The sequence below is a fragment of the Balaenoptera acutorostrata genome, chromosome 20 (assembly GCF_949987535.1).
Source record: "Balaenoptera acutorostrata chromosome 20, mBalAcu1.1, whole genome shotgun sequence".
In the NCBI taxonomy this organism is placed as follows: domain Eukaryota; kingdom Metazoa; phylum Chordata; class Mammalia; order Artiodactyla; family Balaenopteridae; genus Balaenoptera; species Balaenoptera acutorostrata.
Genome location: NC_080083.1, coordinates 27,729,902 through 27,753,086, shown reverse-complemented (window position 1 = coordinate 27,753,086; position 23,185 = coordinate 27,729,902).

Here is a 23,185-nt window from a genome sequence, read left to right as displayed (position 1 = left end):
ACTTGTAAATTCTCAGGAAGAAATGTAGTAAAAGCATGTCTTCATGTCTGTTTTCAGATTTCTCTCATCTTTTTCCTGTTCTAATACATTCCTAACTCCTCACAAACTTAGTAGTTTAAAATACTGAATACCTGGCAGCTCTTAGGGATCCTGTAAGTAGATGGAGATAATTTTCAGTGCGTTGTTATGTTTTAATAGAAATCAGACTGACTTGTGTTTTTAAAATACCAGTTGTCTAATGGTAAGATTACATGATCTTAAAATGTGTTTTTAGGTTTTCTGCAACAATTAGCTGTGAACCCTTAATGTAGCTAATGTTTATAAAATTTTATAGTCAAAATTATTTTATTTTTTTTTAGGGTGTGTCAAAAAAACATGTAGTATTTGCTTTTTTGAAATATGTTTGCCTACTTAGCGTTGGAAAATATACTTTGACTCAGAAATTGTGAAACAGTTCTTTTTTGTGCTGTAAAAAATGAATACTACCAGTATGTCAAAAGAAAAAATAGTATGCATTTGTAATATAAAGTAAAATTGTATTTAATGTATATTATGGAATTTTAAATTTGTGCTTAGAAAACTTTAAAGGTGATGTTAATTTTACAGATTCATGTGGATCTGAATACGTAATTTGTACTTGTTCAGCCGAAAAGGTCAATAGAGTGGCTGATAGCTTCGTGTGGTTTTTCCCTCAAAATGATAACACTGAAACAAGAACCAGCACTTTATATTCAGACTTTTTAAAAATTCTGCCTAATTTGGGACAATGGAACGTAGGTAGATTTACTTTAAAAATCTAGAAATTTAAAAAGAAAAAATAGTGTTGTTACTCTATCCCAATCTGAATGAAGGTGTGTTCTCAGCAACACGACGGAAGAGGTTGCTTTGGGTTTGCTTTTTAGAAGTATGCCCCTGCCTTTCTCAAATTTTCCCTTGAAGGCTTATCTCCTGTTTCTCAAAGTATACTCTGCAGTCTGTCTGCAGCATCAGAATCACCTCAGGAGCTGGTTGACAGTGTGGCTGCCTAAGCCCAGCAACCAGCCCTTGACCTGAGGAATCGGGGTCTCTGGAGGTGGGACCTCGGCCTCTCTGGTTTCCTTAACAGGCACCTCACGTGCTTCTGATGCGCACTGAAATTTTAAAGTTACTCGTCTGTACCTCCTGTGTTCACCCAGGGCTTTTGCCGGCTAGATACTATGCAGAAATTTTGAATTAATTGGATGTTCTTAAATTTGTTTTTCCTTCACTCCACTAACTGCTTTCTTCCCCCCAAATCTTTCTTCTAAAGGAACTCTATGAAAAATTGGTTTGTCTCCTATCCAAATTGATAAACTCTGTTACATAAAAATTGGTAGCCTCAGATTTTTCTGTGGAACTATATGTTCTGGGCTATGATCCGTGGAGTCTTGGAGGACAAGCAGTGCTTCAGGGGCCAGTGGAGTGGAGCCCACTGGGGCTTCTGCTTTCTCCCCACGCCGGGGTGCTGCTTCAGATCAGATTTCAGTAGATAAAACACTTCCTTTTTAAAAAAAAAAAAAGTTTCCACTATTTTCTTTCAAAGAGTTTGGAAGCCACTATAATGACTCTGTCACCTGGTTAATTTTCTACTGATTTTTACATATTCAGAAACCTCGTGTTTTTTTGTAAAAAGATTATTTTGGATGTCTCAGTTGCTGCCTGGAATATGGCCACTTGGAATATGGCTATTTCACAAATTTTGAAGGCATTTTGTTGAATAGTAAAGCACTGACTTAGCCTCTGTTCCTTGTACTTCTAATTTTAGTAAAGTATAGAAATGGTCTGTGTATTTAACTTTAGTTATGTAAATACACATACACACACACATTTACCCCCATGGCCCTGACTGTGCAGTCAGTGCATGAGGCTCACAGGTCTCAGAAAGGTGCATTCTAAGGTTCTGGAGAAAGAATCAAAAAATGTCACCCTCTAATACAGAAGTTCACAAAACTTAAATGAAATGATTGAGGTTAGTCACCTACAGAAATGTCTGCAGAAAATAAGTCACCTAGAAGCTATAAATTTAAGTGTACTGCTGATAGTAGACCTAGGACACTTCAGTCTCTGCAAAGGTGCCCTGAGCTACCTCACCGATAAAGGAAAGTGTCAAAGCAGAATGCGCCTTACAAGATAAACTATAGGAAATCGCCATCACGTGGTACTTTTTTGATGACTGACACGGAATGTGGAAAAGAGAACTGGAAAGCTGGATTGCTTTCCTTGTTCCTCTAACATTGTCCAGGCAAAGGGACAACCTGATCGGATGAGAAGATTGGGCTATCTGAGCAAATTCCTGTAGAGTAAAGAAGGGCGCTTTGTGTACTTGGGTGACAATGGCTCATAAGAACTTTTGTTCTCATTACTCCGGTTCTGGGCTCTGCCAGCAGTCTTTTTCTCAAATTTGATCAGCTTGAATGAGCCCAGCACGTAAATCGGCGCTCTGGTTTTAGTTCTGTTTTGTGTAAGTTTAGAGCAGCCAGATCCTTGGCCCTGATCAGTTGCAGGTGAACTGACTGAATCGGCTCTGTGAACCCACAGTATCAAGGACACTTGTGATGGGTCTGCTCGAGCAGCCAGCTGGCCTCATGTACTTTCTCCCCCCTTGGCCTCAGTACTATGTCCCTATCACTAATTACCCTGTGTTAATTGCTTTTGTTGTGTTGGGTCTGTATTGTGGTCAATGCCTACAGACAGAGAAATGTGAATTAAAGAATTTGATACGTTGATGATGTTTGCTTGTTTTTTAATAAAGTGCAGCACTTGAAAAGTGTGATCCTGTGTTGCTTTTTTTGACACAACAATGAGAAAACGGCTTTGAGTTACTTTCACAGAAGATGGTCCTTGGTCTACAGCAGAACAGAAATTAAAATGTGTGGCAAGTTCTGGGTCAGATACGTTTGGACGGAAAGTACCAACTGGCTTGTGGCAGAGTAGAGCAGTAAAGGAAGTCAAATAAATGAGGTGAATTCATCTCATTTTCAGTTGTTACAGTGGAAAGAGAAGAGAATTTATTTGAAATATCTAGGTTGAAAACCCATCCTTTACCACTGTTTAACATTAGGCAGGTTACTTGTTCTGCTTGAGCCCCCAGTTCTTTATAAAAGTGGGAGCTATGCCAATGGAGAGGTTGCAGACTCAGGTGCTTAGAGGAGAGAGGCAGGTGACGAAGGTGGGGGTGGTGGAACTGGGCAAACTAGAGCACCTAACTGCAGGGAAGCAGGTCCAGGAGCACAGAGCTCATCTTTCTAGGAAAGGTAGAACTGTGGGCTTTTTATATGAAACCTAATTTTAAAATATGGGTTGGCAACTAATTACCTGTAGCCTCCCACAGGCTTATATGATGATTATAATGGGAGGGAAAAGTGAAGGCATCTTATACTTGGCAGAAATTTGCACTTCCTTCCATTTGAATTTTTATAAAGCTTTATGGTTTAACAGCTGTGATCTGGATTTCATATGACGTTTTGTGGCAAATAACATTTTTATTCATTTCATTAGAGGAAAAAGTGCAGTCCAGCTTCATTCTGTCATCTTTACTCAGAATTCCATTTTTACAATTTTTTTTTGAAATAACTTAAAATTCACTGCTCATTTGCCTGTTTGTTTTTTTTAAAACAGACAATGCTAAGCATAATGCACCCTTTCTTGATCATAATTTTAAACATGAGTTATCATGTTTGGCGGTGATATCTACAGAAGTTCCCAAGAAAGGGTCTCTATTAACTAAATAGCCCCCGACAGTTCCATGTTTTGACTTTTTTTTTTTTTTTCCTTTTTGGCCGTGCCACGCCCTTTGCTTATTTCCCCAGCCAGGGATTGAAACCGGGCCATGGCAGTGAAAGTGCTGAGTCCTAACCACTGGACTACCAGGGAACACCCCATGTTTTGACTTCTTAAATTACAGCTTGGGTACGTGGGTATTATGCTAGATGTTTTATTTACTTTTATCTCATTATAATCTACAGTTTTGTGAGGTAGACATTATGAACTCCATTTCACAGATTGGTAACTCAGGGCTGGTTGTTAATCCCAGGTCCTCATCCCTGCTGCTTTTTCATCATCAACACAACCACCACCAACAGTATTATAAAAAGTTGAGGGCTTCCCTGGTGGCACAGTGGTTGAGAATCTGCCTGCCAATGCAGGGGACACGGGCTCGAGCCCTGGTCTGGGAAGATCCCACATGCCGCGGAGCGACTGGGCCCATGAGCCACAATTACTGAGCCTGCGCGTCTGGAGCCTGTGCTCCACAACAGGAGAGGCCGCGATAGTGAGAGGCCCGCGCACCGCGATGAAGAGTGGCCCCCGCTTGCCACAACTAGAGAAAGCCCTCGCACAGAAACGAAGACCCAACACAGCCAAAAATAAATAATAAATAAATAATAAATAAATTTTTTTAAAAAATTAAAAAAAAAAGTTGAATATAGGCAGATATATCATTGTGCTGGACACTGGGAATGCTAGGGTTTATGATACAGCCTTCAACAAGGAAACTGATCATATACATGGAAGGAATTCAGAGATTTTAATGAACTGAAAGTGTTAAACATTGCCTGTAAATAGAAATTTAATTTTTTGGTACCGTTGTGGAACTAGAAAATGAAAACTTTTTATCACGTGTGAGTAGACAGAAGGTAAATTCATCTATGAGAAAACTGTGTACACTGTGAGCTTCTTGAGGACAGGTTGCTCACCTTGGTCATTTTGCATTCAAATTAATGAGTATTTGCATGTCTTTTTGAAAATTCTGTTCTATGTGTTATGGAACACTTACTCTGCAGGGCATTATACTCAACCTCCAATTTCCAGCATAGGCGGGCACCCAGGAGTTTTGAACAAATGAAGTTGCTGAGGCGCTGCACTCGGAGACCAACCCTGGCAAACAGCAGGACTGTGTGCTGCCAGAGCCTGTGTGTGTGCTCGTACAGCGTGTCTGCGTACATCTTAGGTCCCATTCTCTGGGAAGTGCTCCAGCCAAGGCTCTGCCAACGGCCGTGAACGGGAGCAGAGTTCTTACCCCAAAATAGCCACTTTGGCATGAGTTTTAGTTTGGGCTAAAGGTAGTCAAAAACACAGTAGATTCAGGGATAGTTCTTTACTTCCCCCTCAATTGCTTAAATTTACATTGGAAAAGGGCCCTTACCAGAAGAGAGCTGTTATCAGATATACCTTATTACCTAAGAAATATCAGCATAACAGGACAACCTTTGTTTTTCAAACATCTCTTCTAGCTTCCTAGGAATGGCCTTCCTCCCCTTTGTACCCTCAGATCCCTACCCCTTTCTTTAGCTCAGGATGTTACAGAAGCTTCAATTACCTGGCTGTCCTTTGGGTCTTCATATCTTTACGGGGCTCTCATATGTACATAATTTTGTTTGTTTTTCTGTTAATCTGTCTTATATCAATTTAATTATTAGACCAACTGAAGAACCAACAAGGAAAAATGTTCCCACCCCTACAGCCATGTTTAGACCATGTGACCATTCCTCCCTTGTAGTTGATTGGACCCAGGAAGCCCATCCACAGACCAGCAAGCAATCAGATTATCCACTGGGCTTCGTTTTCACAAAATGCTTTTGTAACCTTTAAATCTGTCCTCCTCAAAGTATGGCCCACAGACTGTTTTCTTCCAATCCACCAGGAAATAAGTACAGAAACTGAGAGTAAGAGTTTAGAAATTTGTATAGCTATTTTGTCAGTTGACTATTGGATCTAATCCTAATAAAAATGTGGCGCTTTTCCGGGCGGCGGGTCGGGAGGTAGGGCGGGCGGCCTGCTGGGTCCGCGGGGCCTCGGGGCGGAGCCCGGGTCCCCGCCCGCCCCAGCGCCCGCCCGCCGGCCGAGCCCCGCCCCCCGCGTCTCCATCGTGGGTCGCGGTGGTCGGATGTGCGCTTGGGTCCGCGGGACAGGCGGGCGCAGAGGTCCCTTGTGTTGGCGCGGGTGGGTGCGGCGAGGTTCCGGCGCCTCCGCGGAGCATCGTGGGTCTGGGGCTGTGGGCGCTGCGGATTGCTATCCTCTCCGCACTTTCCCGGCTCTGAAGCCTCGAGAACACGGCTAGGCAGCAGTAGTTTAATGGGGAGTTTGCCTGCTGGGAACTAGGGGCCTGCTGGGGTCTCAGTTCTTGGCTGGCCCCGGAACACGAGGTTGCCAGGTGTGTGTGTGACGGCAGCAGGTAGGAGTGACCCGCTGGTGCGGTGATGAGCAAGAAAGTACAGGAAGGACAGCGGCTGTTGGCCTGTGAACCTAGGCAAGAATGACCAGCCGACACAGTCCAGACCAAGGTCCGTGGGCCCAGCTCGGTCCTGTGCGTCTGGTCAGTGGAAGAGACCTGCAGGTGTGGCTCTTGTCACTCTAGGACTGGCTTCAGGACAGTGTGAATCAGCAGTTCTGAGGCAGCAGGCGTGATACAGAAGTGTGAGCAGAGACCATCTGGAATCCCCAGACTCCAGGGAAACTAAAGGTGACAGCCAGCCTAATGAAGAGGACAGGAGTTGGGGGCTGGTGGCGGTGGCACAGGAAGGCACCCAACGACAGCGTGGCCCATCTGCGGTGGCAGCAGCCCAGCAGGCGCCCCTCGTCTCAGGGCCCTAATCCTGGCTCCAGCCGGCTGGTCAGGGGAGCTGCAAGGTCTTCTGGGCGAGCAGAGCCCACAGTCCTGAGCTGTTCTTCTCTGTGTTTGGGTCATCTCCCCCCATCCAAGGGGAGAAATCTAGATGAGGTTTAAGAATCAGTGCTTTAAGACTGTGGATCTCAGAGTTGAAACCTCGGAAGACATGTTTTCAGCACAGGGTGTTAAAGTGAACGGAAGGATTCAACCCCTTTTCAAGGAGGGTGTCTCCATGTGGGCAGAACTAGAGAATAAATGGGTCTTGAATTAAAAAAAAAAAAAAAATGTGGCTTGTATTTGTGTATGTCTCTTTATGTCATTTTTCTCTTTATTGTATTTTATAAAAATATTGATACATGATGCTGTTGACCTAAAACAACAGACTGCCAAATAGTTCTCCAGCAAAGATAGGTTTATCCATGATCAGCAAAGAATTGTAATTCAAGGTCTATAACTATGGCAAGCCACATGCAAGGGAAGGAGCACTCTTTTATAGAGGGGAAAAGGAAGTTGGGAGGGCTATAGTAAACAAAGATTCCATGGCTTTTCATTGGCTCAGTTCTCACCAGGAAAGAAGAGGAATATTTCTTCTTCCTGTTGGGCCCTACTATCATAGCAGGGTCTGAGAGCGCCTCATTCTTATCTCCTGACTCTTTTTAATTGAAATTTCTGTTTATTAATTTTTTACAGTGTATTAGAATTTTTTTAAAAAAGAAAGAAACAAAAAAAACACTTGATTTTGGACTTCCCTGGTGGCGCAGTGGTTAGGAATCCACCCACAAGTGCAGGGGACATGGGTTCAATCTCTGGTCCTGGAAGATCCCACATGCCATGGAGCAACTAAGCCTGTGCACCACAACTACTGAGCCCGCCTGTTGCAACTATTGAAGCCCGCACGCCTAGAGCCCATGCTCTGCAACAAGAGAAGCCACCGCAATGAGAAGCCCATGCACCACAACACAGAGAAGCCCCTGCTCGCCCCAACTAGAGAAAACCTGCATGCAGCAACAAAGACCCAATGCAGCCAAAAATAAATAAAATTTAAAAAACAAAAACAAAAAAAAACACCTGGTTTTTCACCACAGATGGTTTAAGAAGCACTGCTTTAAATAACATGCTTTCTTCCACTGGGAGAGGAGGGGCCGAGCTGCAGTGAGTTTCTGTTCCTTAGAAAAAAAATAAACTCTGACTAACATGTTGCAAGAGGTTTGCTTTAATTTGGTAAAAGTAGCAGTGACCTTTAGTATCTGATACCAAAGCTTGTGACCATGATTCAGGTAATAGCAATGGACTCTGGACCAATGAAACACCCAGACAACAGGAAGAGGAGGTAAGACTAGTAAGAAACTATTATTTCAAGAGAGGTAAGAAATTATGTAAACTGGAACATATAAACTAAGAACCATATGGTCTGGAATTAAGTAGCATAATAACATATTTTTAGAGCATTTCATCATTTATAAAGCAATTTTATATGAAGTATTTTCTTTATTCCTCACAAAAACCCAATTGATTAGGCAGAGCAGATAATAATTTCAATTTTCCAAATGAGTACACTGTGATTCAGAAAGGTTAGTGACATACCAGTGTCATACAGAGCTGGGATAAGATACCAATCCAGTCTTGTGACTCTAAAATCTAGTGGGGTTTGTGTTGCTTATGTTTTTTTTACTAACTTATGTCACCTTCTGTCTAGGTCAGGGGTTCTTAGCCTTTACTGGGCCACAAGCAGACCTCTGTAAGAAGCTGATTATAGTTATGGACACACATACACACGTTGCTATACACATTCAGCAGGATTTTGCAATGAACTTCAGGGGCCTCCTAGACTCCAATTAAGAACCTCTGTACCAAGAACCAGTCCTAGCTGGATTCCTCAGACATATTTAGTATCAACTGGCAATGAACTTGCTTTGTCTAGTTATCTTCTGCCATCTTCAGTCATTTTGTATTCTGACTCATCCACAAGCCCATTGAGTACTACAGAGAACTCAAGGGCACACAGGTTCAGAAGAGCTGGCGGTGGAGGGATGCTTTAGGAAGAAAGGAAGTGTCGTTAGGCTAAGCCTCAAAGGAAATTCTATTCTGGCATATTCAAAGGACAGTGTTGGCCAAGCTGGAGAGAAGCAAATATTTTTGTGTGTTTTGTTTTGTTTTGTTTTTTTAATTAATTAATTTATTTTTGGCTGCGTTGGGTCTTTGTTGCTGTGCGCAAGCTTTCTCTAGGTGCGGCAAACAGGGGCTACTCTTCGTTGCTGTGCCTGGGCTTCTCATTGCAGTGGCTTCTCGTTGCAGAGCACGGGTTCTAGGCGTGCTGGCTTCAGTAGCTGTGGCACGTGGGCTCAGTAGTTGCAGCGCACGGGCTTTGTTGCTCCGCAGCATGTGGGATCTTCCCAGACCAGGGATCGAACCCATGCATTGGCAGGCAGATTCTTAACCACTGCGCCACCAGGGAAGTCCCGAGAAGCAAATGTTGATGTAGAAGATTAGTGGAAGGTGAATTTGGAGAAATAACAGAAGACCAAGTTGTAGAGCATTGAACAAGAAGCTAAAGATGTCAGCTTTAAGTCTGTGAACCGTATGGTACCATCTATAAATGGCATTTTAAGAAGATTACTCTAGAAGTACTGTGGAAGACGGATCGGAAGGGGATGGATTGGAAACAGGAAGCCTAGTTTTACTATAATCCAGGAGCAAGCGGACTAGGGTTTGAATTTAGGTAGAGACAACAGACATGGAAATAGAGGCAGAAATGAGAACGTTTATAGAGGAAGAATTGACAGGTCTGGATGAAGGATGCCTTGAAGAAAGGATTAAATAGTCTCCCAAGATTTTGAACCTTGGAAGAATGAATTTGTTCAACAAATATTGATGTGACTGATACAAATGGGGAACTGCTGGGTGTCAGGTTCACACATACAAGGCCAAGGCCAGCACCTGAATGATTCAACCAGTAAAGTTATAAGCAGCCATTTTTACAAGTAGCAAAGTTATAATAAGCCAAAGGTGCCAACTCCCCATGATTTTTGTACAGCACCCGAAGAGGCAGAGTGACTGCAATGTGAGTTATGGGACACCCCATTGCTAAGGAGCTAATTCTAGATTGGAGGAAAGTGGTTTGAAATTCTGAAGCCCAGGTCTCACCAGAACCCCAGAGAAATGGGAAACTGGCTCATGACAGCTTCCCAGGGGGTGTAAGGACGCGAACAGAAGATGACCTTGTACCGGCTCCTTATAGGCTTCCCATCATCTCATGCCTGGGAATGGAGCTGTTCCTCTACACTGGGGGTGGCAGTGGCTGGTGGGTGGTGGCAGGAGCTAGTTTTGAGGAATAGAAGATACCCTTGGTACTAGATACATAGACTATAAAGTTAGATCAGGACATTCATGTACTGGCCAGACTACAGGCATAGGTTTTTGTGTCATTCACAGAGAGGTGGGGCATACTGAGTGTTGGACTTTCACCTTCGGGTCCTGGGTTCAGGTCCTGGCTCTGTCACTCACTAGGTATGTGTTCCAGTCACCATGGCTGTGTGACACATTACCTGAAAACTAAGTGGCTTAAAATAGCAACATTTATTTTGTTCCTGAATCTGCAACAAGGGCAGGCCTCTGTGCATTTTCACATGAGTCAGATTCTCCTTCCAGCATATGCTGGGACAGCTTGAAGACTGGGGACTGAATCAGCGGAAAGCTCACCCATCTGGCAGTTGCTGCTGGCTGTCAGCTGGGGCTGCAGCTTCCTCGCGCGTGGTGTCTGAGTTCCCAGGAAAGCATCCTGAGAGGGAGAGCCAGGCGGAAGCCCTACTCCTTTGTGCCCTAGCCTCAGAAGTCACACGGTGTCACTTCTGCCATATTCTATTCACCAAGGTAGTGGCAAAGCCCTGCCCGTTTTCAGCAAGAGGAGAAACAGACAGCCTCTATTGGGGGTGGGGAGGAAGGTTCTGGAACAGCATGCTGTCCTGGAAAGAGTGCTGTGGCCATTTTTGGAGGATACAATCTGCCAGAATGTTAACCTGATCTCTCTCTCTCTTTTTTTTTTTTAATTGTGGTAAAATACACATAATATAAAACTTACCATTGCAACCATTTTTTTTAATTAATTTATTTCTTTTGGCTGTGTTGGGTCTTCGTTTCTGTGCGAGGGCTTTCTCTAGTTGCGGCAAGTGGGGGCCACTCTTCATCGCGGTGCGCGGGCCTCTCACCATCGCGGCCTCTCCTGTTGCGGAGCACAGGCTCCAGACGCGCAGGCTCAGTAGTTGTGGCTCACGGGCCTAGTTGCTCCGCGGCATGTGGGATCCTCCCAGACCAGGGCTCGAACCCATGTCCCCTGCACTGGCAGGCAGATTCTCAACCACTGCGCCACCAGGGAAGCCCCATTGTAACCATTTTTAAGTGTGCAATTTGGTGGCATTAAGTACACTCACAGTGTTGTGCAATTTTCACCACTATTCATTCCCAGAAACGTTTCATCATCTCAAACAGAAACTCCAAACCCGTGAGACAATAACTCCCTATTCTTCTTTCAGTCCCTGGTCACCTCTGTTCTGCTTTCTGTCTCTGTGAATGTGCCTATTCTAAGTACTTCATTGAAGTGGAATTCATACACCATTTGTCCTTTTGTGTCTGGTTTATTTCACTTAGCATAATGTTTTCAAGGTTCTAACATGAGTCTCTTTTCTCATCTATAAAAAAAATGAAGAATAGAACAGGGCTGCTTGGAGGATTTAACAGATAATACATGTTATGGTGTACAAATTTCTTGATACTCCTCCCATCAAAAAGTGAAATCTAATTCCACTTATATGGACTGGCCTTAGTGACCTGTTTCCAATGAAGGGAATGCAGCAGAAATGGGGGTCTTCTGAGGCTTGGTCATAAAAGGTGATATGACTTTTGCCTGGTTGTTGGGACACTTGCCCTTGGAACTCAGCCCTTTCTTCAGTATTGCACAGAGAAAATATATCTGCTGCCAGGAAAAGCCCCCTAGCATTAACTGTCAGATGTGTGAGTGAGTTAGCCTGAAGACGATTACAGCCCAGCCTTCAAACCACCACCACAGACGCCAAGTGGAGCAGAAATGAGCTGTTCCAACCAAACCCTACACAAGTTACAAAGTCAAGAGCAAAACCAATGTTATTTTTGTGTTTTTACACAGCAGTAGATAACCAGAACATAAGTTTCTGTTCTTATGTTCAGAGCCAACCAACCAACCAACACCCATTTCCCTCTTCTTCCTTGTGCCCCCAAATGACAGCCAAGTACTTGGAGAAGGTGACCTCACCCCAACTCAGGGGTAACCAACATGGTAATCCCATTCTCTTGGCAGCTGGAAGTGGACATGTGACCCAGTTCTAGCCAATGAGACATAATGGGGAGATCTGCTGGGATACCTCCAGAAAAGACTGCCTGGCTCTTAAAAAGAGATACAGAGAGAAAGAAATGGTGTCATGACTGTGTGGGATACCTGCAACCACTGAGGTCATTTTTTTAACCAGGAGGTAAGCAGAACTGAGGGCAAAGCCAACAGGGCAAGAATGGCAGTGTGGGAAGTTGGAAAGACCCATTGATGACAATGTTGAGGCACTGAGTCAGCCAATCCTGGAACTGCCCTTCCTTGGGACTACATGGTATGTGAGATGAAAATTTTCCTTATTTTTTAAAGTTGGGTTTTTTGTTCATAGCCACCAAAAGCAACATCCTAACTGATATGTTTATGTCAAGTGTGGTATATTATAAGTAACATAGGAACACAGTAAGTGGAAATAAATGTCAGCTATGATAATGATGATGGTGATGAAGAAAGAGGGTGGATTCTTGGAGAGCAGAATACTCAGGTGACAGTAGCAGAGATTCTGGATTTTGAAGAAAACGCTCCCCTTTATGGGGGAGTGGACAAGTAGAATCAACAGAGGACAAGGTGACAAATAACCAGGAAAGGAAAGAAGACGTGAAGTATGATGCAAGCCAAGGAGATGAGATTACAGGTATCTCCCACTTTCTGAAAGTTCACATTACACTATTTTGCTTTTACAAAACACCTACCTTAGTCCCTGTTTTCAACAACTGAGAGACATCCAAAGAGGATTTTCGCTTTTATGAAAAAAAGCCATTGCCATATTAATGTACTAACGTACATTTTTTGTAAAAGCAAAGTGATCTAGCTCAAATTATTTGAAAGCAGGAGGATATTCTTTGCTTTATGCCATATAGGAGCACTCTACTCTCAGATAGCAGGGGAAACCTGTATCAATACCAAGGGATGACTCCACCATATAGAATCCTGCAGAGCAGATTCTCTTGCCGTCACATCAGTGGTGACCTCAAAGGGGACAAACTTGACACGCAAAACCCAGGTGGTCGTATTTGCTGATACCCCATGAGGTGTTCTGCTAGATCAGTGATTCTCAAAGTGTAGCCCCCAGATCAGCAGCATCAGCAACACCTGTGAACTTGCTAGAAATGTAAATTCTCAAATCTCACCCTACACCTATTAAATCAGAAACTCAGGGGTGGAGCCCAGGAATCTGTTTCCACAAGTCCTTGAGGTGATTCAAATGCCTCTAAAGGCTGAGAATCACTCAGACTGAACACCTAGATGTTAGGAAATTTGCTCCTAAGGATGTTGTGTCTATGAATTGCCCTGTGGGGAGAAATGGAGAGAACTAAATCTGGGGGCAAAAGCAATTCTTTGGGGGGAGGGGGTTGGTGAGAATTTCCTATAGGGGTGTTACTGAGTCCAAGCTCTCTCTGCTTGCTGCATTACAGGCCAATAAATCGGGAGACAAGGTGTTGAGGCAAGGAATAATGACTTTATTCAGAAAGCTGGCAGACCGAGAAGATGGCGGACTAGAGTCTCCAAAAACCATCTTATTGGGGTCTGGATGCCAGTTTCTTTTATAGAACAGAGAGGGGCAGGAGGAAGTAAAGTAAAAAGGCCATTAGTTTTGCCTGGCTTGGCCAGCATCAGGGAGGGGATGTGTTAATTTCTTCTTTTCTGCAGCCATTCACAGGTGGGCAGGGTCAGATTGTCTTCCTGTGTGCTGAACAAAGACACTTTAGTTTAACATGCAGGCTGAGGAGCAGGGTTCCCTGAGACAGGCCATTATGTATGATTATAATAACAAAAGCAACGAAAAGCAAAGAAGCAGATCCAACATGGAGTCAGAATTGGTTCTTCCGTGTTACAATTTTCCACTGTCAGTGTCCATTCCACAATCTTGTGGGAAAAGGGGTGACAACTATTCTAACTGCTTTGTCAGATGGATCTTTCTGGGAGGGTCCACCATTGGTGCCAGTGTTCCAAATGTTGAGATTTGTTTTTTTTGTTCCTCTTTGGAAAGTGTCTACTTTACATCTGTAGACTTAAAAACTACTCATGACCTAAAAGTTGAGACTTATGTTTTATTCAGTGGGAATTTTGAGGACTTCAAGACCAGGAGGCAGCATCTAAAGTTAAGGAATTTAGCACTTTTCTATGTATGGGAAGATGCAAGATTCCGGGCTCACTGAAATCATTCCTTTGATATGCACCTCAGATATCTGGGGCCTGTATCCTGTATTCTCATATCCTGAGTTTCCTCAGGGCTTGCCATAAGGAGTGGCCGCAGTTTGATGGCTGCTAGATGGCAGGTATTCTTCTCCTTCCTGAGCTTCCTCAGGGCTCACTGGCTCACGTTGAAGGGCTGCAATTGCTGATGACTGATAATGGAGGGAAATATTCCATTTCTCATATCTTCTCCTCTTGGTCAGAAATTTGACCAATATTTGGGAGACATTTCATGATCAAATTTTGTCCCATAGCGCTGGGAGGCTCATCCCAGATCAGGGGGAAATTCTTGATATGTCACTCCAGGTGTTAATTTTTGGATTAGGCCCTATTGATAATTAAAGATTCTCTGGATCCTCTGTCTAATTATGATCCAGGAGACATTTTCCCTTGTTGCTTCCTCCCATACCTAGAATCACACTATTACAATTATTTTATGTTATAAATGTGATCTATTTCCTCAAGATGTTTAGCCATAGAAGTTTTGTTGGAGGCCTGGTTACACACTGGGTAGTGTAAGAGACAAAAATCTTATAAAATAGACAGGATATAAGTAATGCAGCTAGTAACATTGACAAAGACATAGTGCAGCAGGGAGACACAAAGCACAAACAATTTGGAAACAAAGAACAAATTAAACCAATGATTAGTATAACTAGTTGTAATCCAGTTGCAATAACAAGCAACCAAAGGAACCATAACTGATTTAATGAGCCATCCGCAGTTTCACTGTACTGGCCATGAATACTTAGACGTGCATGGCTTAATCTCTGAGACAAGCATATGGTACTAGCAGGATCAACCAGGTAGAGAGAAAAAGATAAATGTTTCAATTCTACTTACCAAGGTATAATTTACCAAATTACTGTAAGTCATAATTAGTTTTCCTTACACCTGGAAAACACAGATTTAAACCAATAATTTTTCAGATAGAAACCATAAAAATTATAACCATATTCACCAGTTTATTCAGTCCTATGTAATTAATTCGTGTTGATCTGGATGAAGTAATCAGGTTTTCCATTAGTTTTGTTATTCATTACCCAGTCCAGTGATATTATCTAAAGGCTACCAGAAACTTATATTTGCTAAAAAATTCCTTTTTATGAGTCCTCTTGAAAATCTTCATTTTGTAAAAGCATCAGGACAAAACTTAAAATAATCTGGTTAAAGATTTGAGTACAATACAATTAGCAGGAAACTTGGATATTTCTGTGACATGTAACATTTTAGAATAACTAGAATTATGATTGATAACATATCAGGACATATCAGATGTTAGGGATTCAAATTAAATTTTGGAATATCTATATTAATGACATTAATACATACTCTATAACCTAAGGTTCATCTCCAATCACTTGACAATATTTCTGAAATAATTTAACATGCCAAATAAACTTAGTTTAACATTCCTCTCTGAGATGTCTCAGAGATGTTCTTTTGAAGTATTCCAGAGTCAGCAGGAGGCTAAAAAAGCTTTAGTCAGATTTTGATATTTGGGAAGTTTGTTAAAAATATCAAAAAGGTTTTAAAACACAACAGGATCATAGGTCACTGTGAAACAATATTCATTTAACCCAAATCACAAAACGATTAAAAGAAAACAAATATGGATCTCCTAAGGGCACAGAAACTCATACAATCTGTTATCAAAAAGGAGCACTTCTAACAGAGAGAGAGGTCAAATTCCAGTCTTGTATTAGCTTACTTAACAAAATCCGTTTACTTAGTTAACTTCAACCTAAATTTAGTTCATCCTGACCATGTATAAAACTTTCTCAGTAAAATGTACTTCCATTCCTCACACTTTTGTAACTGAAAACACACATTCTACCATACTGAAATGTTTTATTATTTTCAGTAGCTTTAATTATATATTTAAAATAGAATCCCTGACTCTTAAAAATCTTAATTTCTAGTGAAAACCAAGAGGCAAGTAATAGTTACCAAAATCTGGAGAGACTATTTTAGATAATTTTTCAAACCTAAAGGCTCTTATCTCGTTTACATTTTCTTTCCTTAGAAGTTTCTTAACATCAAGTTACTTTACTTGCTGACAAATTTGCAACAGGTATAACAAGATTTCATTTAACTTCTATTAAACCTAGGTGCAGTGAAAGTATTATACTTAATGTTGATGACTTTAAAGACATGTCTATATTAATTAGATCACAAACTTAAACATTAATTTAATACTAAGTATTTCCCAGTTCACATGAAACTGAAACTAATTTAGCTTAATTTCTCTTGTATTTAGAATTGTTTGGTTTATAAGTGCTTACTGTTCTTTAAGCCAGTTAAACAGAGCTCATCCACAAATCAACCTCAGCAATGTTATCCAAAGACAAAGACACATACAAACACAGAAACAAACAGAGAGACCTCATAGTTCTCATTTCAAAATTTCAGCCCTGCAGGTACAGCAATGTAAAACTCATCAGTTAACAAGAGGTTGGATTAAAGTTGGGTTTCTGGTAGATGGAACAATAAAGCTCACTTCTCTAGATGATGGCTAAATATTTACAGAAATGACACTGAGGATTTCAATTTACCCTTGACAAGTCAATTTCTAAATTACTTTACACTTTTTTCAAAATTTGCATTTTAAAAAGATGGCAGAGATGAGGGTTCTTGAGAACATCAAATAGGACATTTGCATCTCAAAGATACAGGCAAGTTTCTCCTAGGATGACTTTGTTTCCTTCTCTGTGGTTTCCAAGAGCACCATTTGTAGGCTTTAAGCTCCAGTGGGACCCTGATATCAAGCTGTTCTGGTGAAAAAGTTACTTGAGCATTTAATTTACAAAGGAGATCTTGTCCCAAAAAAGGGGGATTGGATGCTCTGGCATATATAAGAAGCTATGTTTCAGGGTGAGGTCCCCTAGTTGGTCTTCTAGAGGTTGTAAGAATGAAGGGTTTTGTACTTCTCCAGAACCTCCCATGAGCAAGATAGACTGCGATGTTTTCTGTGCCACCTTGGCATTTACCACAGAATATGTGGCACCTGTATCTACTAGAAAATCAGTCAACTTGTTCCCCATTGTCAAAGTTACCCAGGGCTCCTGTGGGGAAATTAGAATCTGACGCCTCAAGTCTAAAGGAGTTCCCTGGCCTCTTACAGGATATCAGTGTAAGGGAAATTGCCCTGCTGCAGAAGTGACTCCCGGTCCAAATTGGGTGCCCTGTTGGGTCTTAGATGGTAATACTAAACCAGGTCCCTGTGCTCCAGGGTTAACATAGAAACTTCTATTCGATCCCCATGGGAAGGGGAAACAGGAGGTGGTGAAAGGAGTAAATATGTTGGCAGCATGGGGGGGTGAGCAGCCCTCTGACTCCTTTTCCTCCTGATGCAATAGCATAAATGCTTCTACATATGGAATCTCACCTCTTTTCCCTGCTCTTTCGCAAAACACTTCTAATTGTGAGATCATATAATAATTGAGGGAGCCATTCGAGCCATCACCCTTCTGAACTTAACATATATTGTGTCCACACCTTATTACAATAGTATATCATGTCTTTCTTAGTCATAGGCTCATGGCTATGTTTTGCCCATTTATCTAATATATGCCCCAAAGGGTTCTCCTTTGGGATAGATGTAGTATTTCCCACTTTTACAAGTTTGATAACACCAAAACACAAAAGATGCAAACAAATTCCAACACAAAAAGCACAAACAAATTCCAACATTGATGCACACAAAACCAAAATGAAAACCAAAACCAACAAACAAGTTCCCAAATCAGGTAAAGTCCAACAACAATTCCCCTCCCCAAGACGGTACCCCCACCAAACAATTGGCTTGTCCTGTAAAGGAAAAGACCAAATTGCGGGGAGAATATGTTCCCGGTGCACACACCAGAGCGACTTACCCTCCAAAATCGAGTCCGTTGACTCGTAGAAGTTTGTCGGTTCCTTGCTTCAACTGCCAAGTGCTGGTGTAGCTGGTGCCGCTTCAGGGAATTTTGAAGGGAAGATCCTCAGGAAAAATGGTCTCAGCAGCTGCTAGGACCTTGCCCCAATATTCCCTGACTGGGGCCAGCTAGCCACGAGCAGCAAGGCTCCTAGCTGGCTCGCCAAATTTGTTACTGAGTCGAGCTTGCTCTGCAAGCTGCAGGACAGCCCAATAAATCAGGAGACGAGGTGTTGAGGCAAGGAATAGATTTTATTCAGAAAGCCAGCAGACTGAGAAGATGGTGGGTTAGGGTTCCCAAAAAACCATCTTATCGGGGTCTGGATGCCAGTTTCTTTTACAGAACAGAGAGGGGCAGGAGGAAGTAAAGTAAAAAGGCCATTAGTTTTGCCTGGCTTGGCCAGCATCAGGGAGGGGATGTGTTAATTTCTTCTTTTCTGCAGCCATTTACAGGTGGGCAGGGTCAGATTGTCTCCCTGTGAGCTGAACAAAGGCACTTTAGTTTAACATGCAGGCAGAGGGGCAAGGTTCCCTGAGGCAGGCCATTATGTATGCTTATAATAACAAAAGCAACGAAAAGCAAAGGTTAAAGTCAAAGAAACAGATCCAACATCGAGTCAGAATTGGCTCTTCCCTGTTACAGAGGGATGGAGATTTTTCTATGTGCAAGATTGAAGAAAGGGCTCTCTCTTCACTGTAAAATCAGAGGATGGGCAAGGACAGAAAAGATAGGCTAGTATCTAGAGTGCTTCGAGGGGACCCTAAGAAGGATTTAAACTGTACTTTTCCTTTTTTCCTAGGACTCTGGGAATAGTCATGTTTACAGTCCGGCTGTTGTTTTCTTTTTAATTTATTTATTTATTTTTGGCTGCGTTGGGTCTTCGTTGCTGCACGCAGGCTTTCTCTAGTTGCGGAGAGCGGGGGCTTCTCCTTGTTGTGGTGCACGGGCTTCTCATTGTGGTGGCTTCTCTTGTTGCAGAGCACGGACTCTAGGCACGCGGGCTTCAGTAGTTGTGGCTCGTGGTCTCTAGAGCGCAGGCTCAGTAGTTGCAGCGCACAGGCTTAGTTGCTCCGCGGCATGCGGGATCTTCCCGGACCAGGGCTCAAACACGTGTCCCCTACATTGGCAGGCAGATTCTTAACCACTGAGCCACCAGGGAAGCCCTATGGTCTGGTTTTTAATTTTACTTTCCCCCTCTTTTATAGATTCCTCTGGCTGCCCCCAAATGTACAGCAGAGTCTTTCATGCACTGGAGTTTGTATCCTTGAAATTCAGTCACACACTCGGCAAATGTTTTGTCTACTATGTCCCAGGCATTTTTCTGTGTATTTAGGAAACAGCAGTGAACAAAAGAGATAAAACGCCTAACCTATTGGAGCTTACTTTCTAGAGGGAAGTGAGAGAGGAGGATTAAAGGGAAGTGTGGCTTCCTCACATTACCTCAAACTTGAAATAAAATCTAAAACTATGCCACTGTGTCCTCCAAATGCCAGATATATTTCTGCCATGGAGCCTTTGCTCATCTCCCAGAACTTTGCATGGTCTGACCCTCTCCCCATTTCATTCTGGTTGCTGATCAAATGTCAGCCCATCAGAGGGGTCTTCTCTAAACACCTTGTCTGGACCAGACAAGCACACACACATATCTATCACACTATGCCCTTACCTTGCTTATTTTCATTATAGCACTTTTCCCCCAACTAATACTTATTTGTGTGTTGTGTGTACCCTCTGTTAGAATTAAGGCTCCATGAAAGCAGGGTTTGTTTGGTTTTACTTCCACTGTATCCCCAGCATGAGAACAATGCCTGGCACATAATAGGAACTCAAAATGTACTCACTGAATAAGTCACCTGTACATGAGGCCACTGTGGCAACATTAGCATTGTATGGAGAGGGGTGGTGGCCAGAGTTCTAGGTGAGGAAGCACTAATGAACCAGAGCCGTACCTGGGGGAGAGTGGGGACAGGACAAGTCCCGTGGAGGTGAAACAGAGCAAGACCCTGTGGGCCCCTCCTGGGTGCAAGTCCTTTTTGTGTTGCCCATTTCTTATTTGTAGGAAATAACTTTCATTCAGCCTCCTTGACCTTCCCTGAGTTCCAAAGGGCAGATTCAAACAGTTGCTAATCAAGGAAGGGAGGGAATACAGAAGCAAAGGAGGAGCAGTCAAGAAACAATAGTGCATCCTTGGGGCAGTGTCCTGGTTCCTCCTCAAGGAATATACATAACAATATCTTTGAGCTCTTCTGCAGGCACTAAGGCCCCCACCGTGGTGGAGGATGGTAACTTCAGGATGATCACAAGATCCCTGGAGCACCACCCTGTTACCTCATCACCAACCAATCAGAAGAAAGTCACACACCATGCAGCCCTCAACCCAAATTTTGCCTGTAAAAACTTCTCCCCCAAAACCATTGGGGAGTTCAAGGTTTTGGGTTTTTTTTTTTCAATAATTATTTATTTATTTGGTTGTGCTGGGTCTTAGTTGTGGCAGGTGGGCTCCTCAGTTGTGGCAGGCAGGCTCTTTAGTTGTGGCATGCAAACTCTTAGTTGCAGCATGCATGTGGGATCTAGTTCCCTGGCCAGGGATCAAACCTGGGCCCCCTGCATTGGGAGAGTGGAATCTTAAACCACTGTGCCACCAGGTAAGTCTCAGTTCCAGGCTTTTAAGCACAAGCCACCCGTTCTCCTTGCTTGGCCCTGCAATAAACCTTTCTCTGCCCCAAACTCCGATATTTCAGTTTGTTTGGCCTCACTGTGCATCAGGAACATGAACAGAGGAGCAGCTCCATCCTACATGGAGCAGCAGATGACCCATGACCTAGATAGGCAGACCCTTGGGCTACAACAGATTTAGCAAGTTGGTGGGGTTTTTCATTAAATATTGTTGCTTTGTTAAGAAATGTAGTGGCATAATTGGCAGCACAGGGGAAAGGAACTACCTACTGGAAAGGGAAAGATTAAAAATACACAAGAGAAAAGATAACTGTGGAATAGAATTCCAGCCTCTACTTTTCAGCTTCTTTTAGTCTCCATCTTGCCATAAGATTGGGAATTATCACTTCTGTTACTCTTTCCTTTTCCCCATGTAAAGACAGCTATTTCCCAAAAGGGTACAAGAGTGACCAGTACTGCTGTACTTAGTTTCTGGTAGTTGGTTACCTTCCAGAGAAGTGACAAAGGAAAGGTCACTGTGTGCCATTGTTAGAATGTGCTAAACAAATCTGACTTGAGGCATATTAAACAGCTAGACGTAAAGAGTCATGACTCATTATGAGTCATTAAGGAATAGAAATGCAAAACAGAAACCACTCCACCTAACAGGTGGGGGTCCTGTTAATAGAGCAAAGAGCTGCTCCCAGAATAGTACAAAATTGTGCAGCAACCCCACAACAGCAAAATAAATGCAGAAGTTTTTTGTTCACATTTCATAGAATTTTTTTTAAGGTGACATTGCTGGCATCCACTTCTGACTAAAGATAGTTGGCACTTCCTACATCATTAGAAAATTTAGATTTAAAAAAATAACTTTCCAAAAAGGGAACAGAGCACAGATTGCATTCAGCCTTTTCTTTAAGTGTTGTATAAAGAGGTGTCATTGCTTACAGATAAGCAATGAGTGCTTTATAAAGTGGGAATAAATTTTTGAGCTTTTTTAAAAAAAGAAGTAATTTCTGTTAAAAGAAGCATTGGTTTGATGTGGCATTTTAAGAATTTAGGTTTTTTGCTCTTAAAAGGTGACACTATTCTTTGTCACTTCAAGGGTTATTGCATCTGATAGTCCCAGTAACATCAGAGGGTGATTAATAATCCAATATTATTCATGGATATTGGTATTGAAGGTCAAATGCTTTGTGTGTGTGTCTGTGAATCTTTTACATAGGGAGAGATGAATGTAAAGTTGCAAACTGAGTCTTTTTTTTTTTTAATATGAACATTCCCCTATCCTCAAGAGTAAAACAACAGTATTTTTATAGAACAACAGTAAATTAACATAGGTGTTGGCAAGCTGAAACCAAGTGCTCCAGGAGAAAGAAAAGACTCAGAGGATTATGGCAGATTTTTTTTTCCCAGAGATGAACACAGCATTATTTCCCATTCTACATGCTCAATTACATTAAATGCAGACAGTCTAAACTCACTAATTAAAAGCAGATTGCCATTTCTGCAAGACCCAAATACATGCTGTCTATAAGAAATACACTTTAAATATAATGACACAGGTTAAAAGCAAAAGGATGGAAAAAAGATATGTCACGCTAACGTTAATCAAAAGAAAGTTAGACTGTCTATATTAATATCACTCAAAGTAGTTTTCAGAGCAAAGAATATTAGCAGGGATAAAAAGGGTCACTTCATAATAATAAAGGGGTCAAGTCACCAAGAGGACATAAAAATCCTAAATATTTATAAACTTAGGAAAAAAAGCTTCAAATTACATAAAAAGAAGAGTGATAGAGGGCTTCCCTGGTGGCGCAGTGGTTAAGAATCCACCTGCCGACACAGGGGACACAGGTTCAAGCCCTGGTCTGGGAAGATCCCACATGCCACGGAGCAACTAAGCCCGCGAGCCACAACTACTGAGCCCACGAGCTGCAACTACTGAAGCCCGTGCGCCTAGAGCCCATGCTCCACAACAAGAGAAGCCACTGCAACAAGAAGCCTGCGCACCGCAACGAAGAGTAGCCCCTGCTCGCCACAACCAGAGAAAGCCCATGCGCAGCAAGACCCAACGCAGCCAAAATAAATAAATAAATAAATTTATTTTTTTAAAAAAAAAAGAAGACTGATAGAACTTCAAGGAAAAGATAGATACATTCAAAGTTTTAGAGATTTTAACACCCTTCTCCCAATAATTAATACAAGTAGACACAAATCAGTAATAATATAAAAGACCTAAACACTATCAACCAACTTGACAAATTGACACTTACAGAACACTCCACCCAACAATAGCAGCATACACATTAGTTTCCTTTTTTTATTGAAATGTACTTGATGTACAATATTGTGCCAATCTCTGCTGTACAGCAAAGTGACTGAGTCATACACATAGAGACATTCTTTTTCTATAGTTTTCCATTATGGTTTATC